Source organism: Oncorhynchus gorbuscha, linkage group LG06, assembly GCF_021184085.1.
Source record: "Oncorhynchus gorbuscha isolate QuinsamMale2020 ecotype Even-year linkage group LG06, OgorEven_v1.0, whole genome shotgun sequence".
Taxonomy (NCBI): Eukaryota; Metazoa; Chordata; class Actinopteri; order Salmoniformes; family Salmonidae; genus Oncorhynchus; species Oncorhynchus gorbuscha.
Genome location: NC_060178.1, coordinates 62,367,055 through 62,390,553, shown reverse-complemented (window position 1 = coordinate 62,390,553; position 23,499 = coordinate 62,367,055). Strand labels below are relative to the sequence as shown.

Below are 23,499 nucleotides of genomic sequence, written 5' to 3'. Positions count from 1 at the left end.
TGTCTGCCATCTGCCCGGTACAGTTGAAACCGTGATTCATCCGTGAAGAGCACACTTCTCCAGCATGCCAGTGGCCATTGGAGGTGAGCATTTGCCCACTGAAGTCGATTATATATTCATTTAAGGAGATGCGTCGTGCTGCATGACGCAAATGGTGATCACACCAGATACTGACTGGTTTTCTGATCCACGCCCAACCTTTTTTTAAAGGTATCTGTGACCAACAGATGCATAGCTGTATTCCCAGTCATTTGAAATTCATAGAACAGGGCCTAATGACTTTATTTCAATTTCCTTATTTCCTTATATGAACTATTACGCAGTAAAATCTTTTAAATTGTTGCATGTTGAGTTTATATTTTTGTTCAGTGTAACTACTGCTGTACATACCTTTTTTCTACTTATATTCTGCCCATACTATCTATACACTTCACATATTTATATCCCGTACTCTGACATAGCTGGTTCTGATATTTCTTCATCTCTTGTTTTTTCTTATTTTCTCTTTTCTTTTTTTGTTGGGATTATTTGTGTATTTTTATTATACTGTTAGCCATTCACTGCACTGCTGGAGGTAGGAACAAAAGCAGTTCGCTGCACCTGCTTTAAGTTCTGCTAATCTGTGTGTATTGCGACAATTAAACTTTGATTTGATACCTATTAGATAGACAGGTTACAAATGTTTTAACAATTTGCATTCAATTGCCCTTCCCTGTTACACACAACAAGCTTCCATTTCCTCTGTCACAAAGAGATTTAGGGCTGATTTAAGATGAAATTGTCAACCATGTTACAGTCAACCCTGTTACTTTATTTGGCACTTAATAGGCACTTAGTAAAGTTTTACAAAATGATTGAACCTCTTGAGATGGGAAAAAGTGTTTTTTTTTTGTTTGAATTTTTTCATGACAGAATGTTTAAATTAGGTGAAATCCTAAAAGGCATCGAATTGGTGTAACAACCCATATGAGTTTGCCCGAATGTAGCCTGTCACATTATTGAGTCGGTGAAATCACAAGGTGAGTCATTATAGCATGCCGCCACAGATGATGTCTAACATTTGGACTGGGTTTGGACACATGGGAGTTCAGAGATCAGTAAGGGACACTTGGGAGGCGTGTAACCTGCAAAAGAGATCGCATGGGCAGTATATTCCCCTAGAAAGATAGAGGGACGTGCTGCTCTCACACCAATGTTCTGTGACTGTGACCCTACTCAAAACCTACAGAGCAGCTTGTGCTACTGACCTTGTTTTTTGAGTCAATACAAAAAATGAAGCCCAACAGTGCAGTTATTTTGAGAGGTGAGTTGACTGTCCACGATAGGGGGGACTGACTGATTGTTATGAGACGGTAGTGACTGTCTGTAGTAGAGGGTCTCACACTTACTAGACTTTTCACAAAAATACCCTCGGCTACACATATTACTGCAATGTAAACTTGTGAACTTGTCACGTCTGGAGTAGCGCATAGACCGACAGTTGCCCCCCTCTAAGCAGGGCAGAGTAAACAGACTTGTCTCGTTGAGACAACACTCTTACAGTTAATACCAGAGCAATGTTTTTGAAACAGCTGAAATGTACAGACATTGTTCTTTATTTTTTAGACTTATTTAATTGATTTTTTTTAACCTGAAATTGTAGTAAACGCCTGTCACATTCTGAAACTGTCGCCGTAGCTTCAAATCTCCCCAGGGAATTACCGTGGTTTACAGTCACAATTTGCTTTGACCTAATATAATGATATTGATAAATTGAAGCCCGGTTTGTTCTAAGGTAACTTTAATACACTAGTTTAAGCCTAAGAGCTCCTATTTAGCTAGCTATGGTTCAGCTAAACATCAGCATTCAGATAACAGCCAGCACGTTGATGTGAGGATGCAGAAATGATGTTTAGCTAGTTAGCTAGCTTGCTAGTTAACGTAACCTAGCTGTGTAGCCTATATTATAATATGAATGACACTGTATGATAACGTTTTTACTGTACATTTATATTCGTATTGGAGGGGTAAACGTTCATTATTTATACTCTAACTTTACTTGATCCTGAAGCATGTTGTTAGTTAGCTAGCTAGCTAGCTAGCGGGAGTTATCTGTGTATTGTCAGCTAGTTTAATGTGTATGGACAAGAAAATAAACCATTTAATTGTCTGCACATACTTGTGAATTCTTCCATTATTAAAGAGTGTAATATGGTTTGGTTGCATTATTCAATAGTGTAATATGTTTTAGAAGTAAAGTTGGTTGGATTGTTAAATAGTTTGTGCATAATGAATTGTGCTCACTTTGATATTTACGGACAATTTGAGCTACGGACCAAGAATGTAGCATTGCCAGCCACAACGAAACGTAAGGCAAAGATGTAATATGAATTGAAAAGTAGAAATCTCTTTTGCCACTCCTCAGACTCTCCTTCATTTTTCTTAGTGGGAATAGGGCCTGTATGGTCTCACTGCAGGAGTCAGGTTGGCTTTAGGGCCACACACACTCACACACATACACACACCCAGTGTGTGAAAGGAACCATTAATGAATTGACAGACTTTTAAAAGGGAGAAGCTAAGGGCATTCTCTCTTGGTGTCGGAGGACTATTGAAAAGCAGTATGGGTGGGGGGGGGGGCTCTTGTAAGGTTAAGTCTAGAGTCTAAACTGGGCCTGGGGACGTCCGCGCTGGGAAACAGCCACTCCTCTGAAAGGACGTCAGACAGGTAGAGAAAGAGTCCTGCTGGGGTTTTCAAGCCCTAAAACAAACAGAGGGGACTCAGGGAGCCACGCAACCCGCTGCACGTCCACCTAATTTAGCCCCGGAGCTGGGAGAACCGTGGGGCACAGAACTGGGCAGGAATGTACGGGTGGAACAATAGCCACCTTTAAATGTCACACGCGTTCTCTCCAAAAACAATGCCCGTGCAATTTGTATGACAGACCGACCTCCCAACGCAGACATTTAACCCCCTCTTTTCAGAGCGGAATGCCAGGAATCAGCCAGGCGATTGTGGGGCTCCTTTGACGGGAATCTCGGAGGGATGGTTGGGATCCTTTGATGCTTTTTCCCTGTTTATCCATGAGAGAAGGCACCATGAAAAGTTGGGGTGCGCTCGGAAGCGCCACTTGTGTGGGATCCATCTGTATGGCTGATCATAGGCTTTGTGCCATTGAGATGAAAAAGACACAGAATTAATTGCAATGGGTGATAAAAGAAACGTGTTAAATTAAATTAAAATCAAAGCCACAATGTGTGACCGGTCAAGGTTCCTTTGCCCCAGGTTCCTTTGTTCCTTTGCCCCACTTCTAGTGGCAACACTAGATGTATCAAGAAAGAGGAACTGATTCAAGAAAGAGGACCTGATTTTAATGAGACTGTTCTAGAATAAAGGCATGTATCTGTCATAAAAAGGTCCTGATTTCTTGAAAAACAAAGGGTACAATTCTTGATTTGTGAAACTAGAACAAATCAGACCTGCCACTGTAATAGACAGAACAAATTGCTCCCTCTCTTCCTACCCCGGTCGTACTCTCTCCTCTGTCCCCTTTCCTCTCACCTTTTTTCTCCCTCCTATCTCTCACCCTTTCCCTGCATCTATATTTCTTCACCTCTTTCCCTCTCTTAAAAAACTGTGGCAGCCCATGACTTGAGCATCAGCATATTTGATCTCAGTCACATCCTGTGCCACTATTTTCCACCATCGGAAGACAAGTCATTCCTGGAATCAGCAGTATATTTTGGTTCCTTTCTTGTTCAGATCCTGATGTACCAGCTGCTTTACTGGCTATGTTTGGTGCTGCAGGTGTAACATTGTCTTAGTTATGATGTTTTCTCTCTGATGTGTCTACTGTCAAAGGGAGTGTGGTCACGCTAATGCACAGGTTTGGGGTGGGCTGATGCTGGTAGTCTTAGTTTGGGGTGGAGGAGGGGGGTGGATAGTTATGGTTGTGTGTCTGGAGAGGTTGAAGGTGTTTTGTATGTGTGGGAGGGGATTATCACGGTCTGGGTGGGGGGGGTTGCTGTGTGTGTGTGTGTGTGTGTGTGTGTGTGTGTGTGTGTGTGTGTGTGTGTGTGTGTGTGTGTGTGTGTGTGTGTGTGTGTGTGTGTGTGTGTGTGTGTGTGTGTGTGTGTGTGTGTGTGTGTGTGTGTGTGTGTGTGTGTGTGTGTGTGTGTGTGTGTGTGTGTGTGTGTGTGTGAAAGCATCTGAGATATGGGAAATAAAAGACAGTTGCAGATACACAAAGTGCCACCATAACCCTCACCCTGCCCTCTCCCAGACTGCTTTGTGTACCTCAGCTGATTACCAGACAGGAAGTAACAATGGGGGACACAGATCAGCCAGGCCACTGGTGCCAGTCATCACACTACAGTAAAAACATCATATTTTTCAGGACTGGGATCTTTACTCCTCCGCTGAGAGAAAAACACAAACCACAAAACAAAAGACCTGAATACTATACTACATGTATGTACTACACAAGGGCATGTTGTTCATGTTGTCTAGCAAGAACGAGCTCAGGTACACCTTGTAACCGTGTCAATATACAGTACCAATCAAGTTTGGACACACCTACTCATTCCAGAGTTTTTCTATAGTTTTACTATTTTCTACATTGTAGAATAATAGTGAATACATCAAATCCACAAAATAACACATACCGAATCATGTAGTAACCAAAAAAGTGTTAAACAAATCCAAATATATTTGAGATTCTTCAAAGTAGCCACCCTATACCGTGATGACAGCTTTGCACACTCTTGGCACACTCTCTTTGCACACTCTCTCAACCAGCTTCATGACTTAGTCACCTGGAATGCATTTCATTTTTTACATTTTATTTAACCTTTATTTAACTTGGCAAGTCAGTTAAGAACAAATTATTATTTACAATGGCGGCCTACAACGGCCAAAGGGACTGCAGTGACGCCTCTTGCACTGAGATGCAGTGCCTTAGACCGCTGCGCCGCGCGGGTGCCCACAATTAACAGGTGTGCCTTGTTAAAAAATAAATTTGTGGAATTTCTTTCCTTCTTAATGCATTTGAGCCAATCAGTTGTGTTGTACAAGGTAGGGTTGGTATACAGAAGATAGCCCTGTTTGGTAAAAGACCAAGTCCATATTATGGCAAGACCAACTCAAATAAGCAAAAAGAAACAACAGTCCATCATTACTTTGAAAGTTTCTTCAAGTGCAGTTGCAAAAACCATCAAGCACTATGATGAAACTGGCTCTTCAGGAAGACCCAGAGTTACCTCTGCTGCAGAAGATATTGGAGTTAACTGCACCTCAGATTGCAGCCCAAATAAATGCTTCACTGAGTTCAACAGACACATCTCAACATCAATCGTTCAGAGGAGACTACGTGAATCAGGCCTTCATGGTGGAATTGCAGCAAAGAAACCACTATTAAAGGACACCAATAAGAAGAGACTTGCTTGGGCCAAGAAACACGCGCAATGGACATTAGACTGGTGGAAATCTGTCCTTTGGTCTGATGAGTCCAAATTGGAGATTTTTGGTTCTAACTGCCGTGTCTTTGTGAGACGCCGAGTAGGTGAACGGATGATCTCCGTGCGTGTAGTTCCCACCGTGAAGCATGGAGGAGGAGGTCTGATGGTTTATTGTTTCAGTGGGGAAGAAAAAAAATAGGAAAAACTAAAATACATGTGCTCCTTTGATTGGATTGACAGGTCGGAATTAGTGGCCTAGGTATGCATGGTGATGCATGGGAGGGACAGGGGTGAAAGGAGAGGAGAGGGGGGTGGAGGGGTGTAGTAGGGTCTGTGTAGAGGGTGGGGTGGATCCAAAGGGAGAGGGCCGGTAGGGGGGCTTCTGTTGGGCTCTGCCCAGGTCTCAGGCTTAGGGCCTCCTGCAGATTTGACTGACAGGGGGAGGTCCAACACCCTGGGGCACAACTACCATTTGATTATCTTTTTTCTTTCTTTTGTACAACTAATTCATTTACTATTTTTCCATTTTACTTCACAGTTTCAGAATCAACTGCTTTGGCATACAATGTCAAACTAAACGCGGCAGATCTCAAATGAAAAACAATGAGACAGAATAGCCAGAGAGAAGGAGAGATGGACAGAGAAGTTGACAGATAACTGTGCTGATGCAATGTTAGGTGGTTTGGTTGGCGTTTCTTCCTCTTGACGGCTGGGTGGGTTGGCAACAAGCCCCCAGTGTCCGGTCTGGGGCATGAAGTCACTAGCTCTGCTGGTCAGCTACTACATACCTAGTGGTGCCAAAAGCCCTTGTCTGCCCTAGAAAGCCTATGTAAATTACGATTGCCAGAACGGCTCCCCCTAAAACATGTAGATGACCGTTTTGGGCTCAAAATATTGATTTTTATAATCGCTACTTTGAATTATTTTAAAGTTCACTACAAATCGTGATACTGAATTAAATTGTGATCCATTTCCGACTACTACATTTGTCGTCACACAGGACCACATGCTGACACAGACCAATCATGGGCCGGCAGGCTACAAGGAGGTTTGCGCCCTCATGCACAGATCTTTGCACGTGCACTTAAGGGGGTGTGGTGTGCTATCCAGATGACAGCGCAGAGTCAATGAGCCTGTCAAGTGGAGATGGAGGGGCTTGACCAATGTCTACGGGGCTGACAGAGGATGACAGAGCAGAGTACAGAAGATGGACATGGAGATGGAGGATTGTCCTCACACTATGTTCGAAATATCAATTTGGTATGCAATTATAATTGAATAAGTAAATGATGTATCAATTCCAAAACTACATCATATGTCCAAGGTTAATTTTTTATGATGACAAAATGATGCAGTTGCACAAATGATAAAGATAGTCTATAATCATATAAAAATAGAGATAAAATAATATAGTCCACTTTTTTCTCATGGGGTAATCCAATCTAGCCTAACCGAGTTGTGATCGGTTGTTGTGTTTTCAGGTGGAACAATCATGGTCATTTGATATCCAGACTAGATAAGGTACTCGCGCGCACTTCACTTTAGTTAATTTGAGTCTGATTTTACAAAGAGAGTGACCATGCCGGCATGTTCTATATTTAACTGTACTAATCGTCACTCGAAAGTCTAAAGAGTCTAATCTTCATTGACTCTCTCCGGCAGGATGAAAATGACTACATAGACCATGATCCTTTGCTAGTTAAGGCCACTTTCATCATGAACCTTAGCAATTTTTTGGTGCCGCTTAGCTCCATTCAGCAATATGGCGCGTTTCAAATTCAAATACTTCCGGCTTCATATGCCATCGGGAGTTTTCTTTAGGATGACCCCAGCGCTATCACTATCTGCTGGTTTTAATGTCTAATGGTTTGGCGTTGAGACAGGGGCGTAGCATGGGGGGGTACTGAGGCACAGGGGCAGCTGTCAGGCCCGTTAAGTGGAGAGGTCCGTTAGCGAAGCCCATGTTAATTAGTGTTGGGTAAACTAATTTGGTCCAATCAGGGTGGCGGGCGCTCAGCGAGTATGACCTCTGACCCCTGGTGACATAGGATACAATAGGGTTAAGGTCACACTCGCTGGCTGGCCCTTATTACTCTCCATTACTCAGATTACTCACCACTCACTGGGCTCTGCTCTGCTGGGGCAGGAAGGGGGGGACAAACAGCACAGACTTACAATGAACCGGTTCTGTCCCTCCGAGCACTGCCCTGATGTAGGGTCAGACCACTCACTGATATTATAGCTGCTAAGGTCAAAGCCTCTCTCACCTGATGTGAGACAGGAGCCCCCTCCTTAAAACCCCTCAATCCCCAATCACCTCCCTGAGCTGCTACTACCACTCCATCCTGAAATCATCACATAGCCCGCCCCCATCTCTGTGGCCCCCAACCCTTCTCCCTTTCCTTCCCAGTCCACTCCTCATCATTAGGACATGCTGGGTCTCTGCTGCCGTTTGGGTAGACTCATCAGCTGGCTGCATTATCTAAGGACCTGTGTGGAGGGGTCCCACAAACTAACTCAGCTCCTGCTGGGAACTCAGCCAAACTAATATACACACACACAATCACACGGTCAAGCATACACTCACATAATTACAAATAAAATACACAGAGGCATGCACATGTGCACATTGCCACAAGCATGCATGCACTCGCACAGGCACACGCGTGTTCTCCTGCTGGGAGACGATCCCAACAGTACCAACAAAGTTAGCTCCAAATCAACAAGCTGACTGCACAGGGCGCTCCACCCCTTCCTAAGACCACCGCAAAAGCTCCACTTGTGGTAACCCATCCCCATTCTTAGCCACAACATCACTTTAATTTTCCCTAGGAATCTATTCAAACAAATTAAACGTTATGATAATTATTTCTCAGTTAATAGGGGATTCTCTGACCCCCCCCCTCCCCGGAAATAAAAAAAAGTTACCTATTTGAACACACTTGGGAGTCAAAATACAGGAAATCTAAATGAATTCTGAAAGTCAAACACATCAAAATGTAAACTTTGTGTCAAACACCATAAAGTCAATGTATGGACTTAGGGAGCAGCATTTCATCTATTCGCCCTCTGGTCTCTGGTCTCCGGCTCAGTGACTCAGTGTTCTAATGACATGTCCATTCTACATCGCGGTGGGATAGTGGTGTTCTTTGGTGTCAGGCTGCACATTCTAAGCCACCAGCGTGGCTTTAACATTTGGCTTGCATCACAAGTCACTACAAAAGTATACCGTTTCCATGTGTATGACTTTCAGCTTGCTACCTAAACATTCTGAGAGATGGGCTACAAGGGAAACAGATGGACACAATGTATCCTTCGCAGTATTGTAGCTTATGGGAAAAATAAAAAAGTGAAGCTTCATGCAAAGTAAATAAAGTTAAACGTATAGTTTAAAATGGTATGTGGCTATCTGACAGCAAAATAAAATGTTACATTTGACCTGACCCCAATCCTTATTGCCAAAGATGTAAAGGACTGGCACCACTTCTGTGAAATTCAAAGAAACCCACACAAACCTATCACACGAAAAGGAATACTCCAAACAAAACTGGTAAGTCACCATTTATTTAAACTAAGCCCCAGCCAATTACAGAAGAATAGGCTAAATAGTAGAGACGAACACAGACCCATGTAGGCGCTGGGAATGTAGAGGCATGGCGATGGACTCCAGGGGCAATTTAGCTATGCCCCCTGCCCCCCTCCTCCTCCCTCCTCTAGCCAAAAGAGGTTGTTAATTTGTTGCGCTTGACCCCCGGCATTGTGCCCACTGTGTATCTAGTTTGTAAAAAAGTGCTTTTATCTGCTCTCTAAATATGTCTGAGCTCAAAGGGTTATGATGCTTTTATATCAGCCGGGAGTGGGACAATGGCAGGGGCTCGCCCTGACCCACCCCACACCCCCCTCTGCTCTCACACACACACACACACACACACACTCACACACACACACACACACACTGTCCCCCCCCCCCCATACCCCCCTCTTGGCCCTTTTGGCTTCTGTTTGTGTCCCCTCTGTCTGAGGTCACCAGGACAGCACCAGGACATTCCACACCCAGCCCCTCTGCTCTGCTCTGCTCAGCCAGCTGGAACGGAACAGAACAGCCCGCCACCATGTATTGAAAACACAAAACACCATCCAGTCTCGCTATAGTAACGGCTATCCTCTAACTAACAACAGCTCAACATTCAATTTCAGATTATGCCGATTATGAGCAAAGTGGATTTCTATAATGGATTACAACAATAGACTATGCCATTTAGCAGATTATTTTATCCAAAGTGACTTACAGTCATCGTACATATATTTTACACATGGGTGGTCCCGGGAATAGAACCCACTATCAAAAAGAACAACACCTCACAGCAAAACTCCCCTATCTGACCTAAATAACTCGTATGCATATGTATCTGTACTGATGTATGTATGTTTTGAAAGATGTCTGAAAGATGCTACTGAATGTAAATTAAATATATGAACATGGAAATGTAATATATGAACGTATTTGGATGGAGGCCTAAAGTAATGGGTCTCTCTTGTTTTTCTCAGTGTTGTGTCAGTAGAACCTGTTTTAGGTTATGTTGTTCTTGTTAAAAATGTGTGTAGTTCAGTCCTTGAGCTATTCTTGTCTATTGACATTCTGTTTTATGTCATGCTGCATGTTTTGTGTGGACCCCAGGAAGAGTAGCTGCTGCTTTGGGAACAGCTAATGGGGATCCTTATAAAATATGAAATGCTATCCGGGCGCTGCAAGTGCCAAGCTCTACCAACTAGGCTTTTTCCACATTTTGTTAGGTTACAGCCTTGTTCTAAAATGGATTAAATTGTTGTTGTTTTCCTCATCAATCTACACACAATACCCCATAATGACAAAGCAAAAAAAAGTTTTTAGAAACGTTTGCACATTTATTTAAAAAAATGAAAAATGGAAATATACATTTACATAAGTATTCAGACCCTCTACTCAGTACTTTGTTAAAGCACCGTTGGCAGCGATTACAGCCTTGAGTATTCTTTGGTATGACGCCACAAGCTTGGCACACCAATATTTGGGGAGTTTATCTCATTCTTCTCTGCAGATTCTCTCAAGCTCTGTCAGGTTGGATGGGGAGTGCCGCTGCACAGCTATTTTCAGGTCTCTCCAGAGATGCTCGATCGGGCTCTGGCTGGGACACTCAAGGACATTCAGAGACTTGTCTCGAAGCCACTCCTGCGTTGTCTTGGCTGTGTGCTTAGGGTCGTTGTCCTGTTGGAAGGTGAACCTTCACCCCAGTCTGAGGTCTTGTGTGCTCTGGAGCAGCCACTGTGGACCTTCAATGCTGCAGAAATGTTTTGGTACCCTTCCCCAGATCTGTGCCTCGACACAATCCTGTCTCGGAGCTCTACGGACAATTCCTTTGACCTCAAGGCTTGGTTTATGCTCTGACAAACCATTTCTGTGCACGGGGCATTGTCATGCTGAAACAGGAAGCACAGAACCATGTAGAATGCCACTGTATGCTGTAGCGTTAAGATTTCCCTTCACTGGAACTAAGGACCCTAGCCCGAACCATGAAAAACAGCCCCAGACCATTATTCCTCCTCCACCAAACTTTACAGTTGGCACTATGCATTAGGACAGGTAGCATTCTTCTGGCATCCGCCAAACCCAGATTCGTCCATTAGACTGCCAGATGGTGAAGCGTGATTCATCACTCCAGAGAATGTGATTCCACTGCTCCAGAGTCCAATTTCATGAAGCTCCCGAAGAACAGTTCTTGTGCTGACTTTGCTTCCCGACAAAGTTTGGAACTAGAGGAGTAGTGAAGCTACAGTACGGCAGCATCGCTACAGCAAGGCATAGCCACGTTAGCAATAGTATGGCAACCCCCTGTCTCCTGCTGCCCCCCCCCTCTCTCTACTCTTTAGATTTCTTCATTTTAGAAATGTATTTAACCTTTATTTAACTAGGCAAGTCAGTTAAGAACAGCCTGGAATCAAACCAGGGTCTAGCACTGAGATGCAGTGCCTTAGACCGCTGCGTCACTCGGGAGCAGGGACGATTACATTGACAACACAAGGGGCTCCCTCCCTCCCTCTCTCTCTCCCTACAACACCAAATCAAAAACATGGCACCACCACCCCGTCACTTTCGACTGTCCTTTAAAACAACATTAAACCAACTTTAAATTCCATGCTTAAACCATGTTATGCAACACAGTTGGAAGAGTGGAAACCCGAGGACAGACCATTTTTACACGCTTCAGCCCTCGGCGGTCCTGTTCTGTGAGCTTGTTTGGCCTACCACTTCGTGGCTGAACTATTGTTGCTCCTAGAGGTTTCAACTTCACAATAACAGCACTTGACCTGGGAAGCTCCATCGGGGCAGAAATTTGACAAACTGACTAGTTGGAAAGGTGGCATCCTATGACGGTGCCACAATGAAAGCCACTGAGCTCTTCAGTAAGGCGATTCTAGTGCCAATGTATGTCTATGGAGATTGCATGGCTGTGTACTCGATTTTATACACCTGACAGCAACGGGTATGGCTGAAATAGCCAAATACACTCATTTGAAGGGGTGTCCACATACTTTGTATATACGGTGTACCATCCCATGTTCACTGGGCAGTTGTTTCATTGACCCAATGTATGCTATGATGTAGACCACAAGTAGTGTTGTTTCCATTCTGTACATTGAACAGCAGGCCTTGTCTCTCAGGTAGAGCAAGTGAACGCCAGGAACACCTGTATGAGGTGTTGTGTAATGAGAGGCCTGTGAGATGTGTGTTTGTGAGGTACGTATGAGTTGTGCGCATGGGTGTGTGTGTTTGAAGTAGCTTAGGTGTGTGTAAATTTGAGGTACCATATGTCTGTGGGTGTCAGGTGTGTATGTGAGATGTGAGTATGTGAGTTATGTACGTAAATGTGTGTGTGTGTGTGTGTGTGTGTGTGTGTGTGTGTGTGTGTGTGTGTGTGTGTGTGTGTGTGTGTGTGTGTGTGTGTGTGTGTGTGTGTGTGTGTGTGTGTGTGTGTGTGTGTGTGTGTGTGTGTGTGTGTGTGTGTGTGTGTGTGTGTGTGTGTGTGTGTGTGTGTGTGTGTGTGTGTGTGTGTGTGTGTGTGTGTGTGTGTGTGTGTGTGTAATGAGTGGTTCAGAGGAGCTGTGATTATTCTCGCCTCCTGCAGTGCGGGTCCTCCGGCTCTGTGGGCCCTAGAGAAAGCGCCCTGTATTTAGCGTGTGGGAACGCACATTCTGCCCCTTATCGCTGCATTGTTGCAGTCTCTCTCTTTTCTTCTCTTTTTTTAACTAATTGAATTCTTGACTCCTGAGCCACAGGCCCAGCCTGAGAGAGACAGAAGAGAAAGACATGAATTTCAGGCTTTTTCTTGCGGTTGAGTGGGGCAGAGCAGTGGGGGTGAAATTGGAGTGGGGGGGCTGGAGGGGGCGTCTCCCTGTACTTTGATACTAGAGGTCAGAGGTCAGCCTCCCTCCGTGGTGAGAAAGTGGCGAATCGGGGCGGTTTATCCAACAATCATTTTCTTTGGAAACTTTCAAAGGCATTGCCCCTGCAACATCTTTGTAGTTGTGCTTGAGGAATTCTAGACAAAACAAACCCCAAAAAAGCGCCCCTTTCTCACCTCTCCTCAGGGTAGCTTCTCCCTCCAGTGGCTTCCAGCCCCCTCTCCTTTACGAGTGGTCAGTGTAACCCCCCCTCCCTCCCCCACCCCCTAGTCTTCCCGACATACATTGTGTGCCTGCATTTTGGCGCTGAGAAATGGATTGATCTCATTGGCTCTTTGACACTGAGCGTAAAACCCTAATTGGTCCTTTGAAGTAGTCTGTTATTGGCTATCCCTTGCTGCTCACCCTGTAACACATGCGCACAGGTGATTCTCTGGGTGTGTGAGTGACAGCTTTTGTGGTGACTCTCTCATGCACACACAGTTATCTGATTAACTGATTAACACCAGAGTTCCAATCAATCAATTTATCAAATTGTATTTGTATGGCTGAAGTTTTTCAAATAAGCCTATATTTGTGACAAAGTGTCCGACTTAAACCCACAATGAAAGAGCCAAGGTGACAATGGCAAGAATTCCCTAGGAGGGATAAACCTAGCTTTCATTCCATTGGTCCTAGACCATTTCCTTACTCTTCCTACAGAGCAACACAGCAGCAGTAAACAGCACCACAACTCAACGCAACAACCTATGGTAGGAAATCCAATCAGCTGTGACGCCATGCTCTCTCCCGTTGAATAGTGACCTGCCTCGGCAGCTCCAGCGCCCAAGACTCAACCTGTTCGTTCTTGTTGGCCCAAACCTGTCTGCAGGAAACACCTCAGTCAACTATTAAGCACCTGCCCCGCTTCCTTATAATTCAAAAGCACATCACCAAGAGTGGAAAGGGTGAGGGTGAGGGTGAGAAGGGGAAAGAGAGAGGAAAAGAGAGAGACAGAGAGCGAGAAGACCAGTAACTGAACCCATTTTCACCCTCATCCTCTGTCACTAATACAGCAGGTCCTCATATCTAATGTGTAGTACGGGGTTGGGGAGTAGGTCTGTCCCTGATCATCTCAGAGTCAAGTCCAAGACCCGATTCGACCCCTTTTACTCAATTGCTGATCGATGACAGAAAACCTCTTGGACATGGACCCAACAGAGCCCAGGCCTATTCCAGTAACCACGTGCCATATGAGGTGGGCCTCTGGACACATACAGTATCCCACAGCGTGGTGTGGAAAGATACACTTGATTGAGAAAAGCAATCTGAGAGAAAAGGCCAGGGCCAGATTTACTGCTGGGATCAATCTCGTCCAGCGCAGGCAGGGACAACACGGAGCCGCGTCAGCCTTGGCATTTCACTGCGGCCACAATACACCTCTCTGTAATCCTCTAACAGACCTTGAGGTGATTTTCACTGTAAAACGAGAGAGAGGGAGATGGAAAACAAGGGACACCGAGAGAGGAAGATTACACAGAGAAAGGGGGAGCGGGGAGGACGAGGAGAGGGAGAGGGAAACATTTCAAAGCCCCCAGCCTGAACACTAGGGTCAATATAAAAAGAGCAGTGGCAGTGTGGCGGAGCGGAGGGATGACCATTGGGTAATAGCAGTATAGAAGTGGTACTATTGACAACAGACTATGGATATGACCATTGTTGGTTAGCATACACTCAATGGCATGACAGCATAACAGATACCGTGGGAAAGCAGCTCTAGAGGAGTAGTGAAGCTACAGTACGGCAGCATCGCTACAGCAAGGCATAGCCACGTTAGCAATAGTATGGCAACCCCCTGTCTCCTGCTGCCCCCCCCCCTCTCTCTACTCTTTAGATTTCTTAATTTTAGAAATGTATTTAACCTTTATTTAACTAGGCAAGTCAGTTAAGAACAGCCTGGAATCAAACCAGGGTCTAGCACTGAGATGCAGTGCCTTAGACCGCTGCGTCACTCGGGAGCAGGGACGATTACATTGACAACACAAGGGGCTCCCTCCCTCCCTCTCTCTCTCCCTACAACACCAAATCAAAAACATGGCACCACCACCCCGTCGCTTTCGACTGTCCTTTAAAACAACATTAAACCAACTTTAAATTCCATGGTTAAACCATGTCATGCAACACAGTTGGAAGAGTGGAAAGCTGTACAAAAAAAAAGAGTTGTTATATCAGATTTATTTTGAGCCATGTCCTTAGTGACAAGACCTGTGTCATGCAATCACTTAAAATGTATTGGTGGTACCATCACATCACTGACTCTGGCTATGACATCTCTCTCCTTGTAACCCCCTAGCTCTAGGAGTGATCAGTTTGAAGGGGTAGGTGAGTTTATAGGTTTATCAGTGAGTTGACACCTTGATTCCAAGGGGCCTTTTAATTAACCAGGTCATTGGCCAGTGTGTGGAAGGAGCAGATCCATTATCAGGGGGCAGCAGGCTGAGTCACGGCTGCTATTTTAGCCAGCAAATTGGAGAATTAATGAAGTGGATAATCGCCCCGTACTCTCAGAGCTGACGTCCTGGCTGAGCAGACAAGGCCACCGGGGCTCAGCGTGAGTGTGTGTCAGTGTGAGAGTAATATATACTGAAGGAGTGTGTATGACAGAGTGAGCGAGTGAGTTCATATTGTCCGTGACCCTGTCTGTGTGTCTCTAAAATAAAAGTGTGTTTGTGAAGTTGAGTTTCTGTACTGAATGAATGTATGGCTGAGGGGACAGGGGTCAATGAGCAGACACAGCCAGTCTCACTACAGTATCACAGTCTTCCAGGTCTACCCCATTTCTATTCCTGTCGATGAATGGACATGGAATGCATGAATCTGAACAATCCACCCGGAAGATGATGGGTGTCTCTGATCACCTGAATTGAACGGAGTTGACCCAGGGCCTGTTATCCGAGGGGAGCTGCTCTCTGTGATCGTGACTCATGGTGTTTCCACTCTGCTGCGGCTTTAAGGCCAGTTTGACGGATCAGCTGCCTGCCGGTCTGGGGCAAGTGGTGAAGCAGGGATACTGTTACAACCTTGTGCGTCTGTGTGTCATTAAGGGTGTCTGTTTCTGTGTGTGTGTGTGTGTGTGTGTGTGTGTGTGTGTGTGTGTGTGTGTGTGTGTGTGTGTGTGTGTGTGTGTGTGTGTGTGTGTGTGTGTGTGTGTGTGTGTGTGTGTGTGTGTGTGTGTGTGCGCGTGCGTGTGTGCATGTGCGCGCGTGCGTATGTGTGTGCGCGAGCAACACATAGGGCCTATGAAGGCAACCCCGCTTTGCCTTGATATCCTGTTTTTTCACCTCTCTCGATCCCTCTTTCACTGTTCCCCAGACCACCTGAGGGAAAGAAATATCGTCCTATGCAGTAAAAGAGGACAATGAACCCACTGCTAGGGTTCATCTAGCCCCAACCTCGACCATCACCTAAACCCAAATTGGTAGCTGACAATTGTTTACATAATAATGGCATTACCGAAGCCAGTGTTGTACTGGACCATGGGGCTTGTCCTGAGGGGGCAGGACTCTCATATATGATGTTAATGTAGCTGTCCGACTATGTTGGAACATTCTAGGCATGTACGTACCTCTATGTGGGACTAATAGCCACAGACCGACCACACCTTGTCATTCATGGGGATAGTGCCTCCGGGGCAGTTGGAAGACAAAGTCCAAATCTAAAAGAAAACGTGAGGAAAATACTAACATTAAAACCACTGTAAATGCGATAAAACCATAGTTGTCTGTGGTTGACAGTTAATATGCTAATATGCCACAGGGTGGAACACACAGAGTTTCTGATGGCAATTTATTCGCCCAGCTTGCATTTGACACACACTCTTGGGTTGCCACCCAATGGGACACTGCAGTAGAGCTCTGTCAGCCAGTATCATTTTAAAGAAACTGACACATTATGTGCTAGCACACTAGTGTGTGTCTTACCCGGGCTGTTCTGTCTCTGGAGCCGCAGACCATCAGTCCTCCTATGCAGCCCGGGCAGTTCACCTCCTGCTTGTGACCTGAGTACTCTACAGAGAATCCATTCCTCCTGTGGTGCACCAGGATCTTACCATCTCTGTAAGAGACAGATAATAGTTCATCATAACAGACGTGAGTGTGCTTCTATGGCCGTGGGTCTGCAGTAGTGATGATGCTTCTATTTTCGTTAGTCTAAATATGTTCACAGCAGGAATGGCATATGAGTCCTGAAGCAAAATGCTGGACTGAACTTCAACCACTGATAATATTCCTTCCAGGAATTTTGGGTCAAGGCGATTATTGCTCGTTTACCTTCCTCCACTAACGAGGTGCGCACTCCAGCCTGAGACAGATACAGCACATCCCCATCGAGCCTGTATCCATGGCAACAAGCTGCGGGGGGGGGGGGGGGAACACACAATCGAAACATTTGTTCTTCTACACCTCACTTCAGACTTCACGGATTGAGGTGACACGATGACTAAAAGGAGATAATGATCCTCCCTTTAGTTGAAACCTTGTCAATTGCACAACCAGATGGGAACACTTTTTCAAGTCATCTAAGGATGGACAGTAAGCCAACCATTGACTATCTGGATAGAGCATAGCAGTACTCCTAATGAGCTTCTCAGCCCCAACATCGAGAACTATAAGCTATTCAGCAGCCATTTTTCAAAGACATTAACACCTAAATATCTAATACCATTTACTTGTACACAGCTTTATGAAAACAAACTCACAATAGCGCTACAGGAACTCATTGTCAATTATTTCCCCCTAACCCTTCACCTTGCTGTGTGTCGTGTGTTCATTGGGGCTAGAGATGAGATGGATTAGGATAACTTCTGACATCTACATGATGTCACCATGAGGCCAAAACTTACAAACACACTCACTTAATCCTCCATTTGAGTGTGACTTCCTTTCTGCAGATCCCATGGCTCCAGTTCTGAGATACCTTCACTCTGTCCTTCAGCGGGATGTGGAGATACCTGTAACACGGACAGTGATGTGATAACACAATTATAACCCCCGAAGAATAACAAATAAACATAACCGCCGAACAGACGACGCTCACAAACAATTCCCTAAAAAGGCTTAGAATTACAACATTGCATGACATGAATATCACATAGACACCTCAAACAGAACCATATTGTTTATATGCATGTTGCAATTAGGATCTAGAGGGGATAAGAGCAGTTAGAAAGACAAAAGACTGGTCAGACCTCAACTCAACAACGTCATCCAGGTCTGGGTTCCCAAAAGCATCGTAGCAATAAGATCATCTTAATTCCATTTACACTAAATGGACGAAAGATTATCTTAGTGCTGCAACGTTTTTGGGAAAACCCAGTCCAGAATAGTAGCATATGTATTCACATGTGTTCAGGAGGCTGTGCCAGAGGGGGTGGATACGGGCTGGAGGAAACAGCCTGCTCCTCTCACAGAGCTGAGGGATGTGGTATCCTGTAGCTCTCAGCAGGAATGCCAAGTTCATTTACACTGGCGTTAGGCTGCATCTCAAAGGAAACCCATGGTTCGATTAGAGTGGCTGTCACTGTGGCACATGGAGCTGTGCTGGGGGGAAGAGGCAGTGATGCCAGGATGGCTCAGGTCCAATTCACAATGTTCGGTTCTCTAGACCAGTCAGTCAGACTCCACAGCAGCAAGTGGGAAGAAAAAGGCTATTTCTTACAATGAATGTGTCATGAAATACATTGTCGCCATGTCAACGTAACTACAGTCATTGACCGAGTATTTTATTCTCAGCATTATGTAGCAGCATGACTGTGCGCAATAAGGAATGTGTTATTATGCAGGTATAACTGATTTATAAACGCTGTAAGTTATATCTATAGCATGTAACCACCAGGCTATCTGCATACATTTTTACATACTGAAGCATTGTAGCCCATGCACTACATGCTACAGTGTTGCATAATTTTGCATCAAGGAGGACAAGTGGTGTGACAGACTGTAGCAAGCCGGGAAAAGATGTAAACAGCGCTTGGGAATTCATGATGCTTACTTATCATGAAACGACCACTGTAGCCTACTGTACGAATAACAAATGTATTTCTTACACATCCGCTTCTTGTCATGACATTCCAGTGTTTATGAACTCTTTCTCTATCTTCCTCCTTACTGCGTCCCGATTAGCAAAATGGTAAACAGTTTTGCAAACTTGAGAAAGGCGACTCAAAGACTTGTATTCCAAATATGACATGATGTGGTAGAGCACATCATCTGGTAACCGGAATAAGAACATTTTAAGTTCTTATTGAAGAAGGTTTCTCTTTTCCGTTTATGTGTTTCCCTGTATATTTCTCTGGGAGGTGTATTGTCTCTTCTGTGGTAGTAAAAAAAAAATCTAATAATAGCGGTATTTTCCGTGTTTTCAGAGCGCGTTCAATAGAGAAGACACAAGAAGCCATTCCAAAACAGTAACAGCAGAGCACGCGATGACGTCGTGCGACGCAATGACGTCATACACCTATAACCTGTTGCTCTGTCAGTGTGTACATGTATAACGTAGCAGGCGTGAAAGAAACGCATGAAACTAGATCGTCTACCTACTGGTTTTGACGAGAAGGGGGGAAAATACTGTCGGGGAAGTTCTGTTCTGCATGTTCAAACAATCCAGTAAATGTTAATAAGGATGGAGTGTTGCCTTGTTAACTTCCAAAGGAAGTCCTGTCAAAGGCTCTTTCCATTTATCCTGAAAACCGGAACATCCGGCTGTTGGGGACATAGCAAAGGCTTGGGTATATGAAATTAAATGTCTCACTCTCCAATTATTATATTGCTTGTATTTGCAACAGTGACATGTATTGCTTTCCTATACTATGGCATTTTGAGGTGTTGAAAACCTACACACACATTCCACAGTGCTCTATAGCTAACTGCTGTAATGTTTTGTTTTATTCTGCAGCTCTATTTACTAACTCTGAGTTTAAGCTCGTCATTGCTTGGCCAGGTGGCCTCTTTGGCTGTTTCTCCTTGTCTTCACTGTTTTCTATGGGCTATTCTGGCATGGGCATGAGTTCCCCGGCAGCAGACATGCTCCGTGGCTTGTGGAATGCCCCTCAGTCCTTCTGAGGGGCTGAGGCATATTGACTGACCCAGTCTCTCTGATGTTTTTGTTGTGGGGTTTTTTTGTATGGCGAGCTTCTTGTCATTGCTGGCGGACCCCCATCTTGTCAGTATTTAAATCTGTCATTGTCTGACATGTTTTTCTATTACAGCCACAATGGGCCCTTTTGATCAAGGGTTATGGTATGTGATAGGCTGTTTGATCAGAGGTCATGATGTGTGATTGGCAGAAATGCAGCTTCTAGGTGGCGCTTTCTATTTAGACCAAAGTGGCAGCGTAACCTTATCTCATTCCGCGTTGTGACTGTGTTGCTCATAGAGAGGTGACGGAACTGAAACCAAGTTCCCTGCAACAACTGGATGGCGACCAGGTCAGACACAGGTGACCAGGTCAAACCAATATAGGACCATAGGAACCACATCCCACATCAACATTATGATTTAGAAAACATTGTGATTTTAAAAAACAATATCATTGACTCTCTGTATGTATCTGACAAATACTGTTTCTAAGCAAAAAGCACCTGCGGTTCTTGGGATGATGCCAACTGTGAAATACTAGAATACTGTGAAAAAGAGTACTGTGGAAAAGGCTTTATAATGCAAGGACAATGGTTTCAAAAATGTTTCAAAGTGTTTTATTTTCTCTGGACAAGTTTGTATGCATTGTAAATCATGTGAGAACCACATATGTTAAATCTCTCTTCATGCAAAATATTGCTCCTTTTCACCTGCAGTTCTAATCTATGTCCAGAATTGACGGTTATTCACCAAAAGCAATAAAGTACCAAAAGTTGTACAGTGGTGAAATTACTACTAATATCGACCACTCAACTGTCGCAAAGCTCAACAGTTTTGTGTCACTAACATCCATTTGTGCACATTCACATCACGAGGGTGCTCTAGCCTTCAGTTACAACAGGCAGCCCCAAAAGTCCTTGATCAGCTGTGCATAACGGCACATCACCGAAATATGCAGATCGTCTCTTAGAGACGTGTCCTCGGTTGAAAGCTGCACACACTGAAAGGCCATGTCCCAAACACTGGGACACCTTAAAAAAATCATTTATGGTCGGGTCTCCAGCTGAACTGACATGGCTAAAAGGAAATGAAGAGGTTGGGAGGAGAGAGCTGGGGAGCAGAGGGGTGCACAGGGGGGGGGGGGGGTATTCCCTTTTGATCTTTTTAAAGCAGAGAGGGGGGACTCTCCCTGAGCAGGCAAACACATTTAACTGGTAATTGTTCAGATCATTCTGACAATCAGTCTTGGAAATGCATGGACAAACAAAAGTTTACAGCTCCAATTGGAAAAGTCAACAGGTCTCCCGTAAGGCCCGTATAAACAAATGAAACGTATGAGTTGGAGCTCCTCTTTGATCAGTGTTTGCGTTTCAATTATTCAGCTTGGTTTGGCTGCTGGCTCTTCCCTAACATTGAAGGAAGAATAAGGACATGGATTTAAGGGGGATCTATGTCACATGGAAGGAAAATCAATACAACTAGTATTCTAGGCTCCAAGAATGAAACGAAGAAAATGGGAGTTAACTGAGCACTATTTCTGGACAGTGTCAAACACACAGAAACCTCAAACCTACTTGGTTATTGATGACTGCTTATTGTGGTTTTCCTGGTTTTTTTTGTAATATTCTCTATATTGAGAAAAGTAGATGGTAAACATACCTGAGACCTCAGTATGAGTCTCCTGATCAGGAAGATAACAAAGGAAAGTTTGTGGTATTTGATCTCACACAAAATGTTTACTTTTTTAAAATTAAGATATATTTAGATGTTATGAGTTTTTTTTTATCAGGGCAGTTTGCATCAGTTTGTAGCAGTTCTGCATAGGGAGGCAGGGTCGTGCTCCTTGCTCACCCCTGCTATTCTCCTGTCTCAGCGGGGGGGGGGGGGCTAAATTGCTCCTTAAGCAAATGAAGAAGGTAGTTCTTGTTTATCTGGGGTTAAGGACGATGGTTGTGGCTCAATAAAAAACGAAAGAAAGCAATTTTACCCCCTGTTTCTGCAGCAGAATTGCTCTGCATTTGCAAGGCTTCACAGGCTACACAGAAGGTGCGACTTTTCCCACAACGTACTCCTTCCCCAGTGTCTTCTGGGACTTTAGAGTCATAGGACCAACACAGAGCTGTAACAGAGTGGGCAGACTAGGAAGTCACTACAGAGAGCCCAGGGGGACAGAAACCCTGTTAATCCATCATGGAAGGACTCAATCAGATTAATGTCAAGATTTGTGAATAGACCTTTTAATTCAGTCTTCAAGTATGGAAGAGCATTTCAACTCCTAAGCACTGACTTAACAATTAAGATGTGAGGTTAGATACGGTAAGATATAGTAAGGCGTAAGAAAGGAAGGGTGGGGGGTGGGGGGTAAAATCATGACCATAGAATAAAAAAGCCATTTGGGATAATGATCCTCCCCAAGACAACAGAATTCAGTCAACATTGAAAAATAGTTATATGTTTTTTATCTTTAGGCAAGTCAGTTAAGAACAAATTCTTATTTTCAATGACGGCCTAGGAACAGTGGGTTAACTGCCTGTTCAGGGGGAAGAACGACAGATTTGTACCTTGTTAGCTCGGGGAGTTGAACTTGCAACCTTTCAGTTACTAGTCCAATGCTCTAACCGTTAGGCTACCCTGACACCCCAGAATGATATACAGTAAATCTTAGACATAAATGCTCTGGACTTTCAAATAAGGGACATTACCAATTAGAATCTGCAATGAACAGACTACTTGAAGTATAAGTTGCCAGTGAAGCCTGCCATGCTGCTCTTCACTGAGTTCCATAATTAGACTTTGCTCTGGCATACAGAGCTCAACCAGAAGGCCTTACTATGCCTTAAGTAGAACACACACCAGAACGATGGACAGCCGAGTGCAACCGAGTGCCTCTAACCAGAATATCGGACGTCATTTTCTGTTCATTTTTCGAAGATTCTACACCCTCGGTAGGTGGTCTCTGTAACACACAGTGGCCATATCAAGATACTGAATAGCTGCCTGCTGCGCTTGGCTGCCCCTCATTCTGATATGTGTGGGTTTTTTACAGAGATGCATCACCAGGTCTTGTTCTGCCATGCAGAGCTGCATCAAAAGACCCTTCTGTAGCAAGATAGTTCTGCTTAGTCTGATATGGGGGAGCAAGAGAAGCAGAAGGGTTCAGAAGACATCTTGGAAAGAAATGAATCCCTGGAGACACTGTGGCCAAGGAGTTGTCAGAACCCAACCTCCCTCACTCAGCACAGCTCTCCACCCATGAGGACACCGTCCACAAACAAACACACACACACACCGGGGCTGTCCAATCAGATTATAAACACACACAACGGGGCTGTCCAATCAGATTAAGCCCTGAGGTGTTAAAGGAGTGAGATGAAAGAAAAACAGCCGTCTGCACACAAAGAGACACAGACAGTAACTGAACCTGGAGGAACCAAAGCCTTAAACAAACACATTGCTATCATCTCTGAGACAGTTACTGAACCTGGAGAAACCAAAGCCTTAAACAAACAGA

The 23,499-nt window shown here is 44.5% G+C and overlaps 1 pseudogene; it reads right to left on the bottom strand.

The window, feature by feature from the left end:
• The window catches only part of LOC124038717, a 31,488-nt pseudogene extending 12,168 nt beyond the window's left edge, over positions 1-19,320 (bottom strand).
• Positions 19,321-23,499: the final 4,179 nt, after the last annotated feature.